This window comes from Euprymna scolopes, chromosome 11 (assembly GCF_053919585.1).
Source record: "Euprymna scolopes isolate OS-2025 chromosome 11, ASM5391958v1, whole genome shotgun sequence".
Classification (NCBI taxonomy): domain Eukaryota; kingdom Metazoa; phylum Mollusca; class Cephalopoda; order Sepiida; family Sepiolidae; genus Euprymna; species Euprymna scolopes.
In genome coordinates, this window is record NC_136492.1 from 61,882,651 (window position 1) to 61,906,617 (window position 23,967).

Genomic DNA, 23,967 nt, shown 5'->3' on the forward strand with positions numbered 1-23,967 from the left:
AAGACAAAACACAGCCCGATTACACACAAATTATTCACAAAACAATATTATTAATGTTCCCGAAATTGCTTTTTCCTTCATGTATTTTGTATCAGCGATCAAACCGTTTTAAACTAGCAAGGTCATCTGCTAATACCCCGGGATCACTCACATACCTAAAAGCTCACATTAATTCTCATTAGCTCCCCTCTGGGGCCATTTTCAACTATCATAGGTGGTTGGGTCACGCACCAGGAAGGACAAGACGGACTATAAAAGTGTTTTTTTTTTTGTATCGAGTTTATTTCTCCCCTTTGGGGGATGCTATACATCTACACGTTGAAGAGATTTGTGTTTAACTGCACTCTCGTAGGGCAACGTGAATAAAATCATTGCGTCACACATATTCAATTTTCTTTTGCTCATCTGTCTACGGTAAATCAACATGTTTAATGCAAGAATGCAATTCCCATTAATTGATTAATTGAACGAAATGTTAATTATAACTTAGGTTCATACCTTTCTAAACAGAGAGTAGAAATTAGTGTTGGGACGATTAATCGGAATCGGAATCGGGAATCGAAACTTTTCGGCTTATTGGAATCTGTAACAGAATCGGAAAATATGTGCCAATTTTCCGATGCCAAAAAGGATTCTTTTTTTTATTATCATTTTATATTTGACTTTGTTGAGAGCAGTATCTTTCACTCTTGGTCATAATGATAAAATAGTAAATATTTAATGATTTTAAACAGCCAGTAATAGTAAAATCTATATATCATCCCCATAAGTTTTTTTCTTTTACGTTTGAGAAAATATCTGCAAATTTAACACGTGTTCTATTGTAATCGGGAAAATTACAAGTCTATAATTAAATATTAAGATTTATAAAGAATCAAAATCGGAATCGGTAATCGTATCGGAATCGGGAATTTAATACAGAGTTGTTATTTGTATTATAATCGAGAAATATTGGAATCGTCCCATCACTAGTAGAAATTTGGCCCTGGGTTTACTTTCGGCAGCCTCATAACCCTCGTGTCCATTTTTTGTCCTTTACTCCTAACATTCTATGAACGATGTTGCTGACAAAGGAGAGACAATTGCTATTTTCTGGGCCAGAACCTATCCATTTCACACTGATTGTTGGCTGGTTTTTGATTTTGAAATGTCTTTTTTTAGCTCCTTACATTAAGTGGTTTCATATCTTGTCTTAAGCGATACCATAAAAAAGTATACTGAAATTGGGTCACTAGTTTTATGAACAGCATTGGAAGTAATCCCGAAACGCCTGAATTCTCCCACCCTCTCTCTCTTTTTTTCTTTCTTTCTTTCTTTCTTTCTTTCTCTTTCTCATTCTTTGCCTCTTCCTTTTCGTGTAGGTAGCCAAAAACTATACATACAAAAATAAACAAAAACAACAAAAAAAACAAAAAAAAACAAACAAAAAAACAAAAAACAAGCTTAAAAAGCAAGCAAGAAATAAACAAGTAAAAAAAAGAAAAGAAATCTTAAGGTGTGTCTATACAATCTGCGAATTTAGCGATGTAAACTCTATTTCAAACTTAAATGAGACAGACTGTCTGACATTTCATAGAGACGTTTGAACGCATCCAAACTAAGATACGTCTATTTAATCTGTGCGTTTCGCGATGTAAATGTTATTTAAAATTGAAGCGAGACCGACAGACTGAGCCTAACATAGAGATACGAGGTGGTTCCTATTTTCCACACCTCAAACAACAAAAGTAAAAACGCTGAAAATGGGTTTCTCATTTTGGGAATATAACGAAGTTATGGGTAGAGCGTTTAATCTAGGTCACCCGGTATCCCATCGAATTTCTCATGTACACTACACATAAGATTAGTTAAACCTACCTGATTTCCGGTATTCTATCAAATAATAAACTTTTGGGATTGCCGTGTTTACCAAGAAGCATTTGGTTCTTGGGAGTTAATGTTCACCAGGGCCGATGGACTTATTTATTTATTATTTTTAAAAAATTATTTATATTTATTCCTTGATACTCTTTATATACACATAATTCTTTTTTCCTTATCTATATTTAATTTCGGCACCATTTTTTCTTTTATGCCTGTTTCGTTGGACAACAGGAACAATTCCTGTTTATTGTTCTTTCTATCCACCCTTTTCCATTTGGTGGGCCGGTGTTCTTTTTACATTGAAACAGAACGTTCGAACACTGGCCCGCCAAAAATGGAAAAGAGGGAACGCAGAATAAACAAACCGGAATTATCCCTACTGTTCAACGAAACATTTAATTCTCATGCAGATGGTAAGTGCAATAGATTTAGGTACGGATTTGGGCTCGGCGTAACGTGTTCAAAGTTCGTTGGCAGTCGTAAATATCACTTTATTAAGAAAAAGACTTGAGTAATATTAAAAAGTCTCGATCAGAGGAGAATGAGAGAAAAACAATTTGTACATGCTACAGATGGTTTCGTGTTGTTTTTGCTGTTTATTAATAAACTAGCCTGGGTGCCTGGCGTTGCCCGGGTATTTGGAGGTGTGTGTTAAGCAAAAAGAAAAAGAAAGTAGTAGAAGGCAGGCAGGCTCGAACCCGTGACGCGATAGGAAGTTTGGAACGTTAAAATTAAGCAAAGTCAATCCAATCGATACAATGACTTGTAAAAATGGCTCGTAAAAAATCGGCCCCTTCTTGTAGAAAACTGGCCAGTTGAAGGTGAAGAAATAAATGTTTTGGCCCATTTTTTTCCGATATTTTCCGTCTAAGACATCGAGCTTCAAAATGATACCGATCTCGTGAAAATCCGTCGCCTCTGTCGAAAGTTTTAGGCAAACATACGAACGTACACACATACATTGAAACAGACAGGTGAGATTTATATTATAGATGATGAACCATTATCATCTAAAATACATTTAGCATTATGCATATAACATTGAGAAAAACACGGTTGAAATCTGTCAACATTATGTGAAGAAGTTAAATCAAAACACAGTGGCCATTAGATTTAATCTGAAAAAAAGACAAATCAAATTTTCTCTTGAAATGATTCATTTAATATTTAAAAAATTAACAAAACTTGATTTTTATTTACTTTGACAAAACGCGATTTTGTAATAAAACCAGTCGGACGTCTTTAAAGCTAAGTATGTTCGATTTTTTTCTAACTGACCGTTTTTACCCTAAATTATTATTTAAAAAAAATGAGATTCATAAAATATAATTTTTATATTAAGATAGATATATATATTGGCCATGAAATTATTTAGTGAATCTAATTATTATAAAACTATAATTAGAATTACGAACAAATTTGTGCCTAGAAAGATCGATCGAACGAATGAGAAATAAAGCATGGACAAATGCTCATCGCTTGACAAGTCTCTCGACTCAAACCGATTAAAGGATCGGATATTTTTCGACTTGTGAGGTTTGAATATGCAGGCTCAATTATCCGGCGCAGAATGTCGTACGACGAACAAGATAGCCCAAAAGTTCCAAATTGTCGACATCGCGATTCCTGGCGATCACAACGTGGGTTACGAAGAGAAACGTGATACAAGTTGTAATTGGATCCTTCCGATTAATTTTCAAAATATTTTAAAATTATTCGAAGGAAATTTTGGAACGTAACCGAAGTTACATTGTTCTAAAAATTTGCATTGCACATAAATGGTTATTTCATACGAAAATTGCTTTCTATCCGAACTCGCAAAGATTTGATACAGAATAGAAGAAAGAAAACATTAACTGATTCATTCATGAACAGGCGCTGTCTCTATTTCAATATATTTACATAGTAGGCCCCGCACTGTCTGTCAATCTCCAGTCCCTGTCGCATCGTCGCAGTGTGTGATTCCTGCGCTTGTTTTACTAGTCCTCCCACAGAGAATGGGCTCCGATGAACCTGCTACATTTATACACCCTCAATGAAAATACCCTCGACCTCAAATACCATCCTTTCAATTCAGAAGTCCCTAGATAACGGAAACTTTTCTACTCTTATAGAGTCAAATGCCTGAAATATAAATCACACCACGAATAAATAAATCTATATATATATATATCTCATAAAGTATTGGCTCTCAAATTGCACATGACAAAATCGGATTATTGGTTTACAAATTACAGTTATTTAAGTGAAGTTACTGTTGCACTTTATGAAAACAATGTAAAATCTAAACGTACGTTGATAAAATATTTCTTTTTGATATTTTTTTTTTTGATAAGGAAAGCAAAGCAAATATTTGATAATTTGAACTCAGATTCATCGGCACAAAAATTTAAAGGCGGCTATGCCGAATTTAAACACAGTATTTCACTCATACTTTATATACGGCACAGTCACGTTGACACACCGGTTCTCGCCAGATCACCGAAGTTGAGCCTGGCCAGTACCAGATGGGTGACCATTTGGGAAGGCGAGGCAGTGTATGTGCCGCGAGGTAAAATACCAGGTTGAGAAACTGGCGCAATCTATCCTTCTCTCGGGGTAGATGGGACTCTCTTAACCCGTGGTAGGCACACTGTCTAGTGATGGTGTCACGATAAAAATTACCCTTAATAGCCCTGGCGAAACATCAAGTATTCACCTACCGGCAAGATTTGAATTACACTACAAATTCGCGCAGAGAGTTCAATCTCGGCTATGGCCGCGCTGGATGGATAGATTTCACTCATAAATTATCCTGAACGCTCAGGTGGCGCAAATTCGTGTGTTGTCCTGGTAAATAAAAATAGAAAACAGTCCACAAACTCGTTTTGGTCGAGCATGCATAGAAATTATGTGCAATAGCAAAGGATCTGTGAATTTCAGAAGGCAATGTATTCAACATGTCGCGTCATCATTTGTAAAACGTGATATCTGTGTTCTAAAGTGAATGCTAGTTGATCCCAAACAGTAGAGAATCGACAATTCAGAGCGTTGTTTGCAATTTTTCCAACGCAACAAAATATAAGACAATGGACGAAACGTGGACCCATTTCTTTACTCCAGAATGAAATCGGCATTTAACAGGTAAAGCAAAGTAGCATCATAAGTGAATGCTCTATGGCATTATTAGTACATTTAACAGAAGAAATATAAAAAAATGGTCACAAATTAAAAATGCGCTTTTAAGACAAGGCATCGTGTCCCAAGTCAATCGCACCGATGGCAAAATAATATGAACTGCACTTCTAATATCTTCCACACACAACTTATTATCTATATCCAGTCGCAACAGAATGCTCAAAATTAAACTTTTTCCACCACTATTTTTTGAAGTCGTGTGGAAGTCATAATTATATTTCAACTTCGTTTTCTCATTACATATTTACATTAAACTAACTCGATTTTTTCTAGAGTTCATATATATTGCTTTCACATAATTTTTAAACATTAATCATGCAATATGTTCTCAACGGTCGTATATCTACACAATATGATATAAATGCGGGAGTACCCCAGAGGTCTATCCTTTGACCCTTATTATTCCTTATATTCATAAATGGCCTCCCTGATAAAATTGTCTCTGAGATGGGTATATTTGCTGATGACACCACACCCTATAACAGGCACGAGGGGAAAACAAATGAACACACATCTAAGGAAATGGCAGAAACACTAGAGATAGACCTTCAATCTGTAGTGGAATGGGGACATAAATGGATGATCACATTCAATGCTGCTAAGACTAAGCTTGTTTTCTTCAATAATTACAAGAAACCTTTTCAACCACCAATAGCAATAGCTAAAGATACATTACCTGAAAGTACTTATTTTAAACTCCTCGGCCTAACGTTCACAGGGGACATGAGTTGGAACAGATACATTGAGAGTATTGCCAAGGCCACTGCGAAGAAATCTACTTACGCCTGAAAGTATCTTGTACCTCGAAATGCCACCACTTGCCCATGGAGTATTGTTGTCACATTTGGGCTGGTGCATTTGCCACTAGTCTCTCACTCTTGGACAGGACTCAAAAGAGAGTTGCCAACCTCATAGGTGCTGAACTGTCATCTAAGCTCCAACCTGTGTCCCATCGACGAAATGTTGCATCCCTCTGCCTGTTCTACAAGTATTTTAATGGTGGATGCTCTGACGAACTACAAACACTTGTGCCCTCTCAATGTAAATACCAATTCGACAAGCTGCAAAATCCAATAGTTTCTTCCTCAGAACTGCTAGATTTTAGAACCCCCTTCCGGGATACTGCTTCCCCAACTGTACTGACATGCAGAAGTTAAAGTGTAATGTGAACAGACATCTTCCTGCTTTACTCCCTATATAATATCCCTGCAGCTTATGTCCCCGATAGTAGTCCCCTATATCAAAGTGGCTCTGTGCCTTGTTTGGGGGGAAAATGGAATATGAATAATAATAAAAAATCTACAAGATAAGATAAAATTATTTTCAAAAATATCGGAAAACAAATTCTATGGTCGGCAGGATAAAGATTAAGAGATTGATCTACGTTATTATAATTCACGCCTGATAAATAAAATTCGGAAACCTTAGTTGCAACTCACTGTCCCGGGAATACTTTAAAGGCCCAGAGATGTGATCTGGAGAATTCCAACAAAGTGTTATGTTCTCATCCATGAACGACCAATAAATGAAATAGAATAAAGGTATTTCATACATACATGCACGGGTGTCTATACGTGCTAGTCTTTTTATTATTTGCATAGGTATTTTTTCATGATTATCTCGTCTAGTGGTTCTGGATAGTCTGTTTAACTTGGACGAATAGAACCTTTCATGCAGATTTATCGGGGTATGTACGTCGAGGTGACACAAGTGCAACGAGTTCATCAGAGCACATTCCATGAAAATACGTGTAAAACAGGCACAGGGATCCAACATTGCTGCGATGTGACAGGAATTCGAGCATAGTTGATAAAGCGAGACCTATTAGATTAGAGACACTTTTTTTTAACCCTATCAAAAAGGGATACGCTAGCGGTAGATGCACCAGCCTATATGTGGCAACAATACTCAATGCATAAGTTAATAGAATAAATAGCTTTGTAGATGTATAGGATACTCCCGGTGTGAGTAGTTTTCCTGCACGCCTTGTCTGACGCTGTTTCTCTTCGCCACGTTCCAGGAGTAGCCGTCGATCGTCTCGTATGTTTAACTAAGACGAATAAAACATTTTTCATGAAGAAAGAAACTAAGAGACGTTCGCTGAGTTTTCTTCAAGGTTTTATTAGGAGAAAATTGACTTACGAAGGAAAAGATAATAACTAATGCTTTACTTCTTAATCTTACTTTCTATCTAACAAAATGAGTGATGCGCTTAGCTTAGATTATTTCTACATCATTTGCGTGTCCGTTCGCTTGATTTCCAAGAGTGAGACTGGTGTGAAACTTTTGTTTTCTCCCGCTCGAAAACGTGACAGGATCGTCATATCCTGGTATTGTTCAACTGTTTTTTATGGAATTTGACCTCTGCCCAATGCTTCAACTCAGACTACTCGTCTCTAGGTACAATTCTGTTTGAAGATAGGTTATCGTGACATGCACTAACAGTGAGCTTCGTCAAATTTCACACTAGCTAACTTAATTGCTACATACCTGCTATGTAAGGAGAGATGTGGAAGCATTAGGTAAAAGAAGGGTAATTTGATGGCGTTTCGACTGTGTCCGTAAAACAAAATACGTTGAGAAGCTGCAAAAACAGATGCGTCAAGATGAAGGCAAAGCAATGCGTATTTTGGTAAGAGTGAGGTGTGTCAAAGTTCCTATTTACAATGTCTCCTTACGGGACAGAGTTAGACACCAGGGTCGTTTTTTGACGTGGGGAAAAAGAACAAAATTAAAAATATTGTCTCAGTCGTGAAGGATTTCTCCTCCACTGACAGATAACAAAAAATTGAAGTGTAGTATTTGAAGAACAGATACCATGCTTTGATAGTGTCCCGAAGAAAATGCTCAAAGGGAATAATCGCTATTTCTCATACAAGATTCGCAATACCCAACTACGCACTGCCAAATCTCCAAAAGAACCTCCTTATGAAATCAAAGAAACTCCTTAATAAAATCAAATACCCAGTTGAGCATAAGATGTTCTATTAATTCTTACGGTCATTATCGCAATGTGCAGAACAGCAGGTGGCTACCCTGTAATACTATCGCTAGCGCGGGTGTATATTGGCGTCTCTACGCCGTGATGACATCTCTGGAAACGCGATTATCGTCCTGGCATGGCGTCATAAGATTCTAGGAGTAAGAGTAAGCACGTTTTCCTTCACTGAAGGGGTTAATCTTGTTAGTAAGTTTGACAGGTCGTTGGGGGCATTGATACTGGGTTGAGATCATCAACTGAAAATTGAACGCTTGTAATTTAAAACTACAACGCACAGGTTTTGTCAAATAAACAAACATTTATTTGTTTACATTTATTAATAATTTCGATGTAATAGGCCCTCTTCAGAATATATATATATATATATATATATATATATATATATATATATATATATATATATATATATATATATAGTAATTTATAAAATATATATGGCGATTAAGCTACACTGAATATTCTGCGTTTCATCCACTATAGGATTTATGCGCATAAGCCTGACGAATCCCATAGTGGATGAAACGCAGAATATTCAGTGTAACTTAATCGCCATATATATTTTATAAATTACTAACTAGCTCTACCTACGTATTGAGCACTTTTGAAGTAAATACTTAAAGTTTACGCATAAATCTATACTTTCGTATATTAATTTTATGTGAGTAAATGAAGTAGTTATATATATATATATATATATATATATATATATATATATATATATATATATATATATATCAACAGGCCGCTAGGCGTTGCCCGGTCATAAACTTTGCTTAAATATACATTAATTTATGCTGATTTCGTATTTATTATTATAGTCAACTCTCTCTTGATTATTATTTTGTACCTAATATGTAATAGTAATTTCCAAATTAAAAAAACAACAACATGATACTAGTACCATTAGTTAGAATTGAACCAAAAACGTAAAGCTATCCAGCCTTATTCGTTACCACCTGAATTACGCCATACGCACATAGAATGTTAAAAAATAATGTTATTTAACCTATAAATGTATAGTTGCACATGAATAGAGTAGGATTTGAAGTCGACTTACGCATGGGAAGTCCTAATTTTTTTCAGTTTAGATAGCTTAGCAGCTATTTTTACCGGCTTCAGACCCATTTAAATTTGTATCATCGGTCCAAATTCCCTATATATATGAAGTTTCAAGTCCGTAGACAAAAAATTTAGTAGAGACCATTCCTCACACAGATAGACAAGGTCACACACACACACACACACACACACACACACACACACACACACACACACACACACACACAACACATATATCGTCCCCTCTTTCTCTCTCTATATCTATCTATCTATCTATCTATCTATCTATATATTTAGGCAGCATTTTTTCTCTAAGGCATATTTCATTAAATAAAATAGACGTTCTTTGTCTATTAATTTTAGTTTCGATCATTCTAACTTCCGAATGATAGTCATTTTTCCTCTTCTCTTTTTCCATTGGTTAATTTTTTAATTTAATTTTTTTTATTTAGTTTATCCTTTTTTTCTATTGGTTTAAATTAATAGCATCCTGAAATGTTTGCAAATCTATTAAAATAAATAACCTTACAAACCTTACTTCTGGATGTTATTACTATTGCTAAAGTTTATTTTATTAATAGTTGGCTTCTTTTTTTTTAGATTTTATTAGTAATGCTTCTAGTATTTCAAGAATTTCAAAGATTTATGATAAATACAGTGATTACATCAGCCAGTTCCTGTCATAAGTAAAGACTGTTATACGGAAGTTTGAAAGGATCGAAAATAGAATTAATAAACAAATAACGTCTATTTTATTTAATGAAATATATTATTTTCTTTAACTCAAAAAGTTGAAAAGCTACGAAGACGCGAGTTGTAACATTAAAACGAGAAACCTTTGCGCTCAAACATTTAGTTTTCTACATAATCATCATCGTTCTCAATGCGCTTTTGTCAGAAATGAACGATGGCTGTGCATGGGTTCTGGATCGCGCGTTGTCATACGGGTGGCATTCAAAAAGTAAAGCCTCCTATTTTTTTTAACTTAGAAAGTTGAAAAGTTACTAAGGCGAGAATGGTACCATTTAAACGAGGGACATTTTGTGTTCCAGAATTTATTTTTGTTACATAGTCACCACTAGTCTTACTGACTTTTGCCAATAATTTAATGACGCATCTCTGCTTATGATGTACGTCTATTATAAGGGTTACTTTTTTAGAGTCTCAAACTACCAATATCTGCAATATATGGATGGAACTTTTAAATCATGAATGCATCAGTTCGGTGATCGAACCATTCATTTTGCAACACCCTCGGATCCGTTCGAGCGGAATAAAAGTAGGTGCCATTTCTTTTAGAACTTTTATGGAACTTCTTGGAAGTTTTTTTTTTAATCTTGAAGACTACATAGAATTTTTTAAAATTAATTTTTAGTCCTTCGTAGGTATTTTTTTTTTAAGTAATTTAATCTTCTGCATTTAATCTTCTAATTATTTTGTCAGTAAGTCATTCACTCTTCTAATCAGTGAATCAACTCACAATAGTCCTAAGTTTTCAGAAATCATCAGTTGTTTACAATGAAATACTGTTTCGAGGAGTAAAAAAACACACACTATATATTAAATCATATATAGTCATCAACATACAGTACTATTTAGCTGCATCACAACTCACCAGTGCGTATAGATTAGCAACCTCTCGCCAACCATGGATGGATCCTACAACAGTCGCGTTGAGAGTCAGCAGCTCTAACCAATGGTCTAAGAATTGGTACTCGTAAACGATTCATGAAATGTCTATTAGATAAATATCTGCCAAACACTTAACAGTGCTCGAGCTGTTGATTTTTTATAAACAAACACACAGCGCGTTTCCCTTAACTGCTAAAATAAAATTCATGAAATTTCATTTGAAATTCGTTTACGACAGTGCTCAACCCAAAGGAGCGAGGGGGGGATTATATATATATATATATATATATATATATATATATATATATATATATATATATATACATACAGACAGTCGGGTTTCAACCCTGACTTGAAGTAGTTGCCTGTCTAGCGCACTGATGAGCTGTGAAACAGCGAAACAGTACTGTATGTGGATGACTATAATGCTCCTCATCTTGAGTTGAGTATATTGAGAAGTGATACACGAATTACCATTAGCGTATAAGCGACGCTCTTTGTGTAAACAAATAGAGCGGAGGTATTTCGGACGATGTCTAAACATCGTTAAACTCACTACTCGTTCAGCAGCCGCCAATAGCGTAATGGTTAGGAGCCTTGACTGTCGTACAGACGGTCGGGTTTCAATCCTGGCATGAGGTAGTTGCATGTCAAGCCGCACTGATGAGCTGTGAAACAGCGAAACAGTACTGTATGTGGATGACTATATATATATGTATATGTATATATATAAAACACGTTCTTACACATGCATTATTATAATGTTGGCATACGTGCATATATTATTATGCCACATTGGCAACTCACAGAAAGACATACACACACACACACACACACACACATAGGGAGCTTCTGTTATTTTTCGTAAGTTACTCGAAAATGATATAATAAGAAAATATAGCCTGCACCAGGAACATCTCCTGTTAATTATTTAACTAGTGCAAGCCGCCATCTCAGCGTGGTATTCTTACATATCCGGTCCCAATACGCAACAAACTGCTGACACTCATTTGGCAGATATCCGCCCGGCTAGAAGTTGTAGTCGACAGAAAGGAATTCAACCCAAAATATTATATTCTAATATTAATATGTTAGTAACTTCCTTAGCTTCTTTCTTACTTCCTGTGTGACAAGATTTGATTTGTAACAGAAGTAGACTAAGTGGAACCGTAAAAAAAAAACGTTATATTATAGACGATTTAAAGAACAAACAGATATTTACCCCCAATGAAATCTTTAAAACACGCAGTAATATGTTTTGTTTCATTATGTTAGGAAACAGAATTTGACATGTTTTATTAAGACTATGTGTTCAGGAAGTGACGTCACAGAGTAAGGAAGACTATTAGATAATATGCTGCAACAGCGGATAGTGTACAGATTTGTTAATGCTTTTATTATTAATTGACTAGACTTTTTAGCCCGTTCAAAACAAGCAAACTTTATAGCCTTTTGATTTAGAATGAATACTTCTATGCAACATTGATGGTTGAGTTTGATTAAATTTAGACTCATTTTTGCTTTAATTACTGATCTCTATTAATTCCTATTAATCTTTTCTTGTGCATCGAACGGATACCATAACACTTAGTTCGTTTCATTTTACCATAACAAAAGTCCATATAAAATTTTAGTAGGATTTATCTAGTTTATTTTCTAAGAAAACGTCTATATATAGGTGGCATTATGGTTACTAATCCCTATTAATTTCTCTCTGTGCATCGATCGAATATCATAATATTTATATGACTAATCCATATTAATCCTTATTAATCCCTAACTGTCCATATAACGGATATTACAATACTTAATTCACTGCACTTTATCATTACAAAGGTCCATACAGATTGGCTCAGTAGTGTCTAAGAGAAAACTCAGAGTAAATGTGGTATTGTAGTGACTAATCTCTATTAATCTCTAACTGTGCATCAAACGGATACCAGAATACTTAGTTTGTTGCACCTTATCACAGCACAGGTCCTTATAAAATTTCAGGAAGGTCGCACCCGTAGTTTCCGATAAAATGTGTCCACTAGAGAAATATAATATAGATTTTCATTGCGGTTAACCAAACCCTCAGTATTACAACGCAGATATAAAATAGTAAGACGCAATGGCCACACAGTCTGTTTTATTAATATAAGAGATAATTCAAATTGATACAAAAGTCAACATACGAAGCGCTAATTAATTAAAAGATCGTTTGTAACGCCGGTAGAATCAACTGATCGAATGTCTGTAGTCGTAGTGGTGAAGTGGCAACCAACGTTTCAATCTTCTCTTCTCTCTATCGTTGTCTTCTTTTCCTTCTCAATAACAGCTTTAATAAATTTTATTAACGAAAAACTTATCACAGATACATTTGGAAGAACCCGCTTAAGATTTTATTCTTTGTTTACCGTATACGTGGTCGTTCCAAAAGCAAAGCGTTAAATAGATGCGTAGACAGGAGTAGTATCATTATAACGAGCGACTTTTTGATTTTTCTAAACAGTCACCAGCATTCTCAATGCAGTTTTGCCAAGAATTTAATGACGCATCTTTGCTTCTGAATCATTTCCATGGCAGGAGTTGCTTTCTTAGGGTCTCACGCCGTCATTATCTGCAATAAATGGATGAAACTTTCAGGGCATGAATTGTTAAGTTCAGACATCATAACAATGCAATTTGCAATCTCCCCTCGTATATGCATAAAACAATGAAAACTCTCCCCATAAGCGAAGACAACATCTACCCAAACCCACTGCGCTCTCTCTCTATCTGTCTCTCTTTTTCTCTCTCTGTTAATTCAGTTGAAAGATAAAGAACTTCCCCGATACTTCGCCACGCAGCATTAGCAGCTTCCTGTCTCTGTGACGTGACTGCCAAAGCATATTGACTTACTCAAATTCTACTTGGTAAATTACACTCTAATTTTTAGCCTTACGTGCAGATGTACCACACTAACCTTATTTTTACACACCTTCATCTAAGCTAAGAAGTCTAGTCAATTAATAATACTGAAAACATTAACAAATCTGTACACTATCCGCTGTTGCAGTATATTATCTAATAGTCTTCCTTTCTCTGTTACGTCACTTCCTGAACACGTAGTCTTAATAAAACATGTCAACTTCTGTTTCCTAACATAATGAAACAAAACATATTACTTTGTCTCTTTCCAACGAATAAAAATTTATACTACATACCACATTTTTGAGAAATGACCGAAACCGCACATGCATCCATTTCTTAGAAAAAAATCACCTCTACAAAATGTTCCGTAGGTATCTAAAACTGGAACGAATACCTAAAGAATTAACATTTCACTAGCAGGACCGGTGAAAATTCCATAGCGGATTCTTTCATATGTAATATATTGATGCTACCATTCTCTGGATCTTCAGCGTAAAAGGCGACGCGCTGATATTATTGTAGCTCTTTTGTTAAAACTGCAAAAGTATTTATCTAAGCCAGCAGGGGCGCTCAGCGTAGCCTGGTCGTAAAATACGCTTAAATATGATATTTTAATGTATGCAGATTTCGGATACATACTCTATATATAGAGTCAATTTTCTATTGATTCTTAAATATAAATTTATTATAATAAAATTGTGATTTCAAAAATAACAAAAAATATATCCATATGATTTGGGTGTATTAGCTTGAATCGAAACCTAAACTTATGAAGAATATATATATATATATATATATATATATATATATATATATATATATATATATATATATATATAACCTGAAATCCGTCAGCTATAATCGAAACCAAATCTTATGAAGAACTCTTGATTAAATTATTTATAAAAAAATAGATGACCCGAGGGTCATCAGCTATGATCGAAACCGAAACCAAAACTTATGAAGAATTCATTTATTACAAGAAATGGAAGTACATAACAATTAAACGACCCGGATGTAAGCGTGACACAGAAATTAACAGACACGATATCGAATTAATATATAGATTCATAATTTTAATTTAAACGAAATATCAAAAAATAAACCATTTTCACACAAACAGATGGCTACTAACATTTTACTAATTTTAATGCAAATTTATCTTTTAAATTTGACCATAAACAAAGGAGAGATAAGAAGAATATCAAATTTCCAGGTGTTGGTGTATGTGTGCAAGTGTGAGTCTATGTGTGTGTGTGCGTGTGTGTGTATGACTGACAATTTCGAAATGAGTTACATACTTCTTGAAAAAAAAATGAAAAAGCGGGAAAAGAAACATTTGAACCCAAATGCTGAACATTTCTCTACAAAATAAAAACAATATTTCCAATTATATTTTATATTAGAAGAAACGCCTTTTGTCATTATAGATCTTAGCAGACGGCTACATAAATGCTTTTAGAAAATATGATGGTTTTATTCTCTCTGAAGAAGACAATCTATTTTGTGAGAAAAAGGGATGTGGAGAAGAGATCATTCTCCCACTAGATTTCGAAATCGATTTTGTATTATCTGAAGGCAAAAAAGAATGCTCCGAGCTTCGCCCTCCTCCCATATATAATAGCAGTACTATATCTTAGAGCTATATTGTTCGTTGTCAGCAATTTACCAGTTTATGCAGACACCTGATACGAAGATTAAATTCTAGACTACAACACATGTGGAATCCAAATTTAGCCACTAAGATTCATAACGGAGACGAATATACAATAACAAAAATCCTATGATAAAAAACCCCAAATCCTTCGAAAAACGTTAGTAATTTTCAAACAATTTCGTAAAATTATCGTGTTAAGTTTTCAATTAGAATGAAAAAAAAAAACGTAAAAAAAAACAAAGAAAAATATTCGTATTATTTGCATTATTCGTCCTACTGTTCTCATCTTGAGGATCATTTTCACAAAGTTCCGGTCGATGTAATCGCTGGCCTTCTCCAAGTATATCTTGTCTTACTCAAGGAGCTTCCTGTCGAACATGTCGAAATACAATTGCGAATTACTTATGACTTCTACTCGGTCATAGTTGACGGAACGAGAGCTTGCCACCCTCGTGGATTAAATAAAGCGATCTATTCGAAATTCTGTGCAGATTTCTGAGTTCGATACAAAGATTTTTGAATTCAACTAGATGCACCTGAAGATGGAGGTTACATTAACCGAAACGTTGAGAAATTAACACTCGAAATGAGAACACTAGTCCTAATAATCTAAATAATACTAATCATCAATCCTCATTCAAAAATTTGAAAACATGAAGTAAATGTTTTAGAATTTTGTATGTGAGTCAAAAATTAGACACAATTCAGGAGGAAGAGATGAAAACTATAAGGATTTATCGTTGACCTCAATGGAAAATTTTAATCATATCATATTTTCCTTTGATATTTGGGGATTGAACTATAATCATCTCGAATGTTTAAGTTAATGGACAAACGGCGATGCCAAACGATAAGGCAAAGGAGGCACATTAATACATAGCTTCTTCGTCGCGGTTACAAATATCAAAGTCATCGATAATCATCGGCACAGATACTGAATTGAATATATTGTTTGATATATATAAAGGTAAAGAAAAATAAGCTCAATAATGAAAACGAGGAAACAGGAAAAGCAAAGAAAGGGAGTATGAAAAGAGAAAAATAAAATAAAAAAAACACAAAAAAATAAAGCAAATAAGTATAATTGAAATAGTACACAAAAATAAAACTAAAAACAAACAAATAAGAAGGATAAAAAAATTATATAACAAAAATGTCAACATAGGCCAATACAAGAGAAAAAAACTAAAAAAAAAAATCCGAGAAAAAGAAAAAAAATGTAAAAAAGAAAACAAACAAACAAACAACAAAAAAATCTTAAAATGCAAAACAAGAAACAGGGGAAAAAAATTAAATAAACGAACCAAAATTAAAAATAATAATTATGTAAAACAAGGGAAAACGTAAAATAATAAAACAAAAACATACGTAAAATGAAACAAAAAGACATAAGATAAAATTTAAAAAAAAAAAACGTAAAATAAAACAAGAAAAACATACAATAAAATAAAAAACATAAAATAAAATTTAAAAACGTAAAATAAAATACAAACGTCAAATAAAACAGGAAAAACATACAATAAAATAAAAAAACGTAAAATAAAATTAAAAAACGTAAAATAAAAAAACATACAATAAAATAAAAACGTAAAATAAAATAAAAAAAGGTAAAATAAAACAAGAAAAACATACAATAAAATAAAAAAAAACATACAATAAAATTAAAAAAGGTAAAATAAAAAAAACATACAATAAAATAAAAACGTGAAATAAACGTAAAAAAGGTAAAATAAAACAAAAACATACAATAAAATACAAAACGTAAAATAAAATTAAAATACGTAAAATATAACAAAAAAAACATATAATAAAATAGAAAACGTAAAATAAAACAAAAAAAAAACGTATAATAAAACAAAAAACATATAATAAAATAGAAAGCGTAAAATTAAATAAAAAAGTTAAAATAAAACAAAAACATACAATAAAATAAAAAACGTAAAATAAAATTAAAAAAACGTAAAATAAAAACGAAAAATATACAATAAAATAAAAAACGTAAAATAAAATTAAAAAAACGTAAAATAAAAACGAAAAATATACAATAAAATAAAAAACGTAAAATAAAATTTAAAAAACAGAATAAAACAAGAAAAACATACAATAAAAATAACGTAAGATTAAATAAAAAAACGTAAAATAAAACAAAAAAACTACAAGAAAGCAAGAAAATTTACACAAAAAGACATAAAAAATCTGGTAAATAAGCAAACAATAGCAATAGAAAAAGATAAACAAAAACAAACAATAAAAGGCAAAAGATAAAAGAAAAATAAGAGAATTGTTTTTTTTTTAAAAACAAAAACAAAACAAAATTGACGTCTTGCTCACACACGTGCACAAATAATCCAAATAAAAACAATGAAACAAACAAATAAGAAATAGAAAAAAGAAAACACTTTGCGTATGTGAAAATAACTCAATCCAATCAATTTGCTGCCCTTTGAGTTATCTGATCTCTGGCAAGAACGTGATTTTGACAATGTGAAAACATGTTCGTCATCAATGCCCATGTACTTTACAATTAAAACGGCGTTTATTGACCGAATATTAATTTTAATGAAAACAACAAAGCCAAACAAATAATAATGGGAAAAGGTTATCTATGCATGTATCTACCTATGCGTATATGACTGTATTAAATGCACCACGTATTAACGTTTACATGGTCGGACCATCACCGAATAAAGCTATTACTTCACCAGCCTACACAGGGGCTCGTATCAGGCATCACGATGAGAACAGTAGGCATCACGATGAGGACGGTAGGATAACAAAAAAATATTTACACGGCGGGTTAACCATCCCTACATAAAAAGCTAGGTAGATAAATATTGTTTTTTTTCGTCATTTTCAAAATCTCTGTTCACATCTGAAGGCTTGAGGAAGGAGCAGGTTCCCGACAATTATCTTAAAGAATATCTTAAAGAACGTAGAAACCCTATCTTAATGTAAGTGTCCTGAGCGATGCTGAACTAAACAGAGCTGAAAGGAAGAAGATAAAAAATACCAAGGCCTTATGTATGATATGAAAAGAAATTGGAATGTTGGGAAGATCTCTATCATTCCAGTAATTATAGGAGCAACCGGACTTGTGAAAAAGAATCTCCAAAACTGGTTGGAGTGACTGAAATAGTTTGTGAATGTCAGTGGTTCCTAGGCCAAACGCATCATTGATATCACAAGCTGTCTCGGAAGCTTTCGGTCTAGTTTGAACTGGAAATGAAGAGAATCGTGCGGATTTGAATTTCGTCCATGCTGTCGAAAAGTCTGCAAAAAAAGAATAAAGAGATTAAGAACGGTAATGAAAAACACGATTCGACATAGCGAAAAAAGCACTTTGATATATATATATATATATATATATATATATATATATATATATATATATATATATATATATATATATATCTCAATGAATAAATTTAGAAATCATATATAAAAGTAACATATGTGAGAAAACGATATTACTTTTACACCAACCTTATAACCAATAAACTACTGGTCTCATAACACTAAAATTAACAGAAAATAGTAATCATGCACCAAGAATGGTTTATAATGAGTAAAATCTTTGTTTGGATGAATGAATAACGCGTAGAGAAATATGTCCGCAAGTTGAAATGCAAAATATTCATTTCAACATGCCGACATATTTCTATTACTTTTGTGCATACGCAAATTCATTCATAGCTTGAAGTGGTTTAATTTTAGATCTTTCTTATCCATCTGTTGATAGCTTAAACGACAGAGAACGCTGCTGGAGCGCTATTTTATTCTAGCTGATGGTACCCAAGTCATTTGTTTAACTTTTGAAATCAGTACTACATATTAGGTGCAATATAATATTCAACAGAAAATTGGATCTGTAATAAGGAATATTAAATCTGCATGAATTAAAATATATTTAAGCGTATTTAACGATAAGGCAAGGCCGATCCTCCAGCCCCGCTCGTTTGACAAATATAGAGGCACATTCTTTATCCTAGTTGTATACATTTCATAGTCTCTAGAGGGAGCCATATATTCTTTATTCTAGTGACATAGATATATGATACCTATTCTTCAGATATAAGGACGCCTGTATGTTTTCTTGATATAGAATGACATTTAGTATTCTACAGAGACGCGTTATTTATTCTATAGATGAACGGGCAAATATTAATATTAATGGTCTTTAAATGCTATAATTCAATTCCCAGTGCTGTATTTATCATCAATGACTAAGATATGATTTTTTTCATCTTAGGCACTGTTAGCAAAATCAACGGATGCGTTAAGGTTAATAAGTGCAATTTGTTGATATTCGAACTTATTGCTTTTTTTTGCATAGAAAAAGACACCAAACATCATAGCCTTTTTAAGTTAATTGATAATCGAAATAAACTATACGCATTGATATGTCCCGCGAAAGGGATACACGAGGTGCCTTAAATACGTTTCTAGACATTTTTGTACAGGCATTTCAAATTGTCGTAGACTCTTGATAATTCAGTATGTTATTGCTATACATCTAATGACCAATTTTTATGATTTCAGGTTCAAATGAACAGCTACAGCAGGAATTGGAATACATCCTACTAAAGCCTGATTGATACAGCTGTTAAATTTCAGAAATGCAATCTGGACGTGAGGACATTTTGGAAGAACGATATTCAATAAAATTCTGTTTTAAACTGCTTTTGGACCATCTTGCATGAATCGAGTACCAGTTTTGAGTGACATAAGAGATTCAAGGAAGGCAGAGAGTCTGTGACGGATGATGAAGTGTGTGGGAGGAGTAAGGAAGTCAGAACACCAGAATTGATTGGCCAAATAAAGAATTTCATGGATAAGGACTGTCGTGTGTCTATAGAGACAATACGTGCACAGTTTGATGTTAGTGTAGGAACTGTACACACAATTATTCGCGAGGAATTGAAAACGCGGAAGATTTGCACGAATGCATCAGTTCACAACTCCATCCTTGTCACAGACTATTTAACCAACATGGGCATCAAGACGGTTCCTCACTCTCTTGCTCCCTGTGGCTTTTGGTTATTCCCCAAGTTCACCAATTCAAACCTTAGAGGCTGTCGTTATGAGTAAATTGAACAGATGCAAGGGGCTGTGACGAGGGTCATTGACACGCTCACACAAGAGGACTTTCATGGGATCTTCTAGAAGGTGTTTGAACGGAACAACAAGTGCATTGCAGCTGTTGGAGATTACTTCGAAGGGGACTAGAGTTCATGTGTGTACGAGCAATAAAAATGCCTAAACGAAAAACTTATTAAAGGCCCTTCGTACGTCCCGCGAAAGGGATAGATTTGAGGTAGCTGAGTGAATACAGTATTTGCATACTAATCTAGTAAGTCGCCTTACTGAACGTCTGTTTGTGATTGAAACTGGTATATTTTTAAGGGTAAGGCTTACGGCGTATCTTTTTTTTTTACTTGAAAGGTCACCACTTTTCAAGGCATGGATGTCACTCTAGGATAAGGGTCAATGAGTGTTAGATAATGAGACAACATATCAGTAATGGGGAGGCCTTCATTATTTAAGACAGGAACTTATTGACATTGGTCATGATGTTCTAGTCAGCTGAAAAGCAGCCACAGAGTATTGTGTTCCACAGAGGAACAGTTCTAGGAAAGAAACTCTGATTATGGGAGTTTCGTTTAGTTTTAGGCACAGATAGAGAGGTGAGAAATCTTTTGATGTCCATTCCAATCTGTTTTACTGTGCGGTTTTTATGGCTTAACCAGCCAATCATATTCTTGTGAGAAAGAACCCGGATGTACTCATATTCATTACATTACTTACTCTGGGTCACTCCTGAACACTCGCCCAGTTTAATAATTTATCTACAATAATTTCTTTTTTATGATAGTCAGCAGTCTATAGTTACAGATGGTCAAAATAATCTATGCTTTCTCACCATTTATCCTGGACAATTTTCTAGTCTAATAATTCCTCTTAAACCATTTTGTTTATGGAATTCAGTCTCTTATAGTTACGGATGGTTCTTATTTAGTTTTTAGAAACTGTTTATGAAAATAAGATTTTTATATTGATGAATAGATATTGACATTATATAAAGGCATCATCTACGTATAAATTAAACCACTCTGTATGTCTGTCCGTATTTTGAATTTTTCCCAAAAGATAATTACATGAAAACTTCCGACGTCAAATAGCACTTATATCGAGGAGATAGATACACTACTTTGATCTAAGTAAAAAAATCAAGGAGCCATAATAAATATTGTTTTTTTGGTCCTCCGACAGAAGGAAGGTGGACCTGTAAATTGACCCTTGTCCGTCCGTCCATCCGTCCGTCCGCACTTTTTTCAATAACTATACTTTTGAATTTTTTGAAATTTTGCACAAACATTAAACATGGTATGAATAAAAAGTAACAAAAAAGATTTTCCGGAAAAACTCCGGTTGCCCCCTAGGGGTACCTTTGGGGTTAAAATGGCTAAAGTTGACACTTTTGTGCTTATTAAAAAAATGTCTTGGATTTTTTTCTGAGAAGTTGTAACCAACTAATTTTTATATAATAACTCTAGGTGTGTCACAGGGGCTCTTTTAGGGCTAATAAAAAAACCACTCCATTTTTGGGACTATTTTACCACATTTGTCCAAAATTTTCAGTGTATTTCTATTTAGCAGTTTTGCATGGGACTGAACTCAAATTAAAATATGTTAAGGCCTTGGGGACTTTAGGGGCTAAATGAGGGGGGGGGCAAATGATGGACTTAGTCATTTCGTTTTTTGCACGGTGCAGAATTCAAATTTACACATATTTAGGCCTAAAACTGCATAGTTTGTTCATTTTCACTAGGATTTGACATCCCCTGAGGACTTTTGGGGTTAAAAGGGGTGCAATTGCTGAATTTAGTCATTTTTTATGCCTTATTCACTGTGCAGTCACGGAGGACGATGCATGCTGCACCGTTTCTTTGTTTTGTTTTTGCGATTAGGCATTATAAATGAACGAAACAATATCCATAAAGATACCTAGAGCATCAACGCATAGTTTTTTTTTCAAATGAATAATTTTACTTTTAATTTAAATACGTTTTAGTTTTAATTTATTCATATCAATAGTTTAATTCACCGAGGCCAATAATATTGTGGGATCTGCGTTCACACCTGACATTTATAAAAACAAACACATTTTTCTATTATTTTATTCACATAAATCATATCTGAATAATAATAACTGTCTAGGCTTGGAGGGTATTATTATGATGGCGTTTATGTATCTGTTTGGTAACCAAAATCCCGCCACTATCAAAATCAATATTGCTCCTAAGCGTTTTAACTCTTTCCAGATTATTTTAATTGTAAATATATGACCATCAAGAATAATATTTTGTATTATTTAAACTATTGACAAATGTTCTTGTTTACTTTTATTCCCACAAATAAAGCATATTACCGCTTAGATGTATGGGTTACTATGCAGGGAGTAAAGCTGCGAGATATCTGTTCATAGTGCATTTAAATTTCTGAGTTTTAATACGGTCTGGAAAGCAGAAAAGGCGCAGAAAAGTTAAAGAGAAGAAACAACTATAATAGAAAGCTTTCCTGCATCCGGGAACCTTTACAATGAAGAAGTGTGAATTTTGCTGCTTGTCGGGTTAGTCGGGGAATATTCACGTTGAAGTGCACAAGTGCTACAAGTTCGTTAGAACACATTCCACTAAAATCTTTGTAAAATAGATATAGGGATGCAACATTGCGGCGATAGGACATAGGATATACGGCATAATCACGTTGACACACCGGTTCCCATCAGATCACCGAAGTTAAACAACGTTGAGCCTGGTCATTACTAAAATGGGTGACCAATTTGGGAATACCATGCGCTGTATGGAAGAGGGTATTGGCACCTTCCCGCAAGAGTTTTAAAAACCTGACGTCGTCATCTCCCCTAACGGGAATATACATGCGACTTGGGGTCGCTTGCGAATTTCATACTTTCATGGAACTTCCACCTTCGGAGGAAGCAGGTTAAGCCCAAATAGAGCTAATGCCGTTTCACACACACACACACACACACACACACACACACACACACACACACACACACACACACACACACACAGAGGACAGGGGTTGGAGCTTGGTAGGCAGTGCGGGATCTATTAAATTGGAGGCTTTTTTTTTGGATACTGTACGAGAGGGAGAGACTAGCAGTAGATGCACCAACCAATATGTGATGACAATCTATTTTGAATTATCAAATTTATGGCTACAATCAAGTTCTCGTTCATAGAATGACTGGTATGCCTAATTAACATATGTATTAAAGAAAGAAAACTGATTTTAGTAATGCATTCTTTAATATTATCGATTTCGATGTCATTTTTGTATATATTTAAAATAATTGCGTCGATAAATCTTACAGGAAATCAATGTAACATTACCAAATAAGAGGTCTTTATATACCGGCGGTATGTTTAAACGTGTTAGTCTTTTACACGCTCGCCGTTTCGCCTAGTGGTTGCTGTATTAATAAGCTTCTTTTCATAGAGAAATGGGGTACATGAAAACGTTCGCTGAGTTTTCTTCTGGGTTTATTTGGAGATAATGGACTTGAGAGAGAGAGAGAGAGAGAGAGAGAGAGAGAGAGAGAGAGAGAGAGAGAGAGAGAGAGAGAGAGAGAGAGAGAGAGAGAGAGACTAATGCT

At 34.0% G+C, this 23,967-nt stretch overlaps 1 protein-coding gene and 1 pseudogene across 3 annotated transcripts in view; both read left to right on the plus strand.

Moving 5' to 3' along the window:
- LOC145287879 (uncharacterized) overlaps positions 1 to 23,967 on the plus strand; it is a 426,488-nt gene that overhangs the window by 166,558 nt on the left and 235,963 nt on the right. The gene's annotated exons all lie outside the window — the stretch shown is intronic.
- LOC145288285 (5S ribosomal RNA) lies at positions 23,034 to 23,152 on the plus strand (annotated as a pseudogene).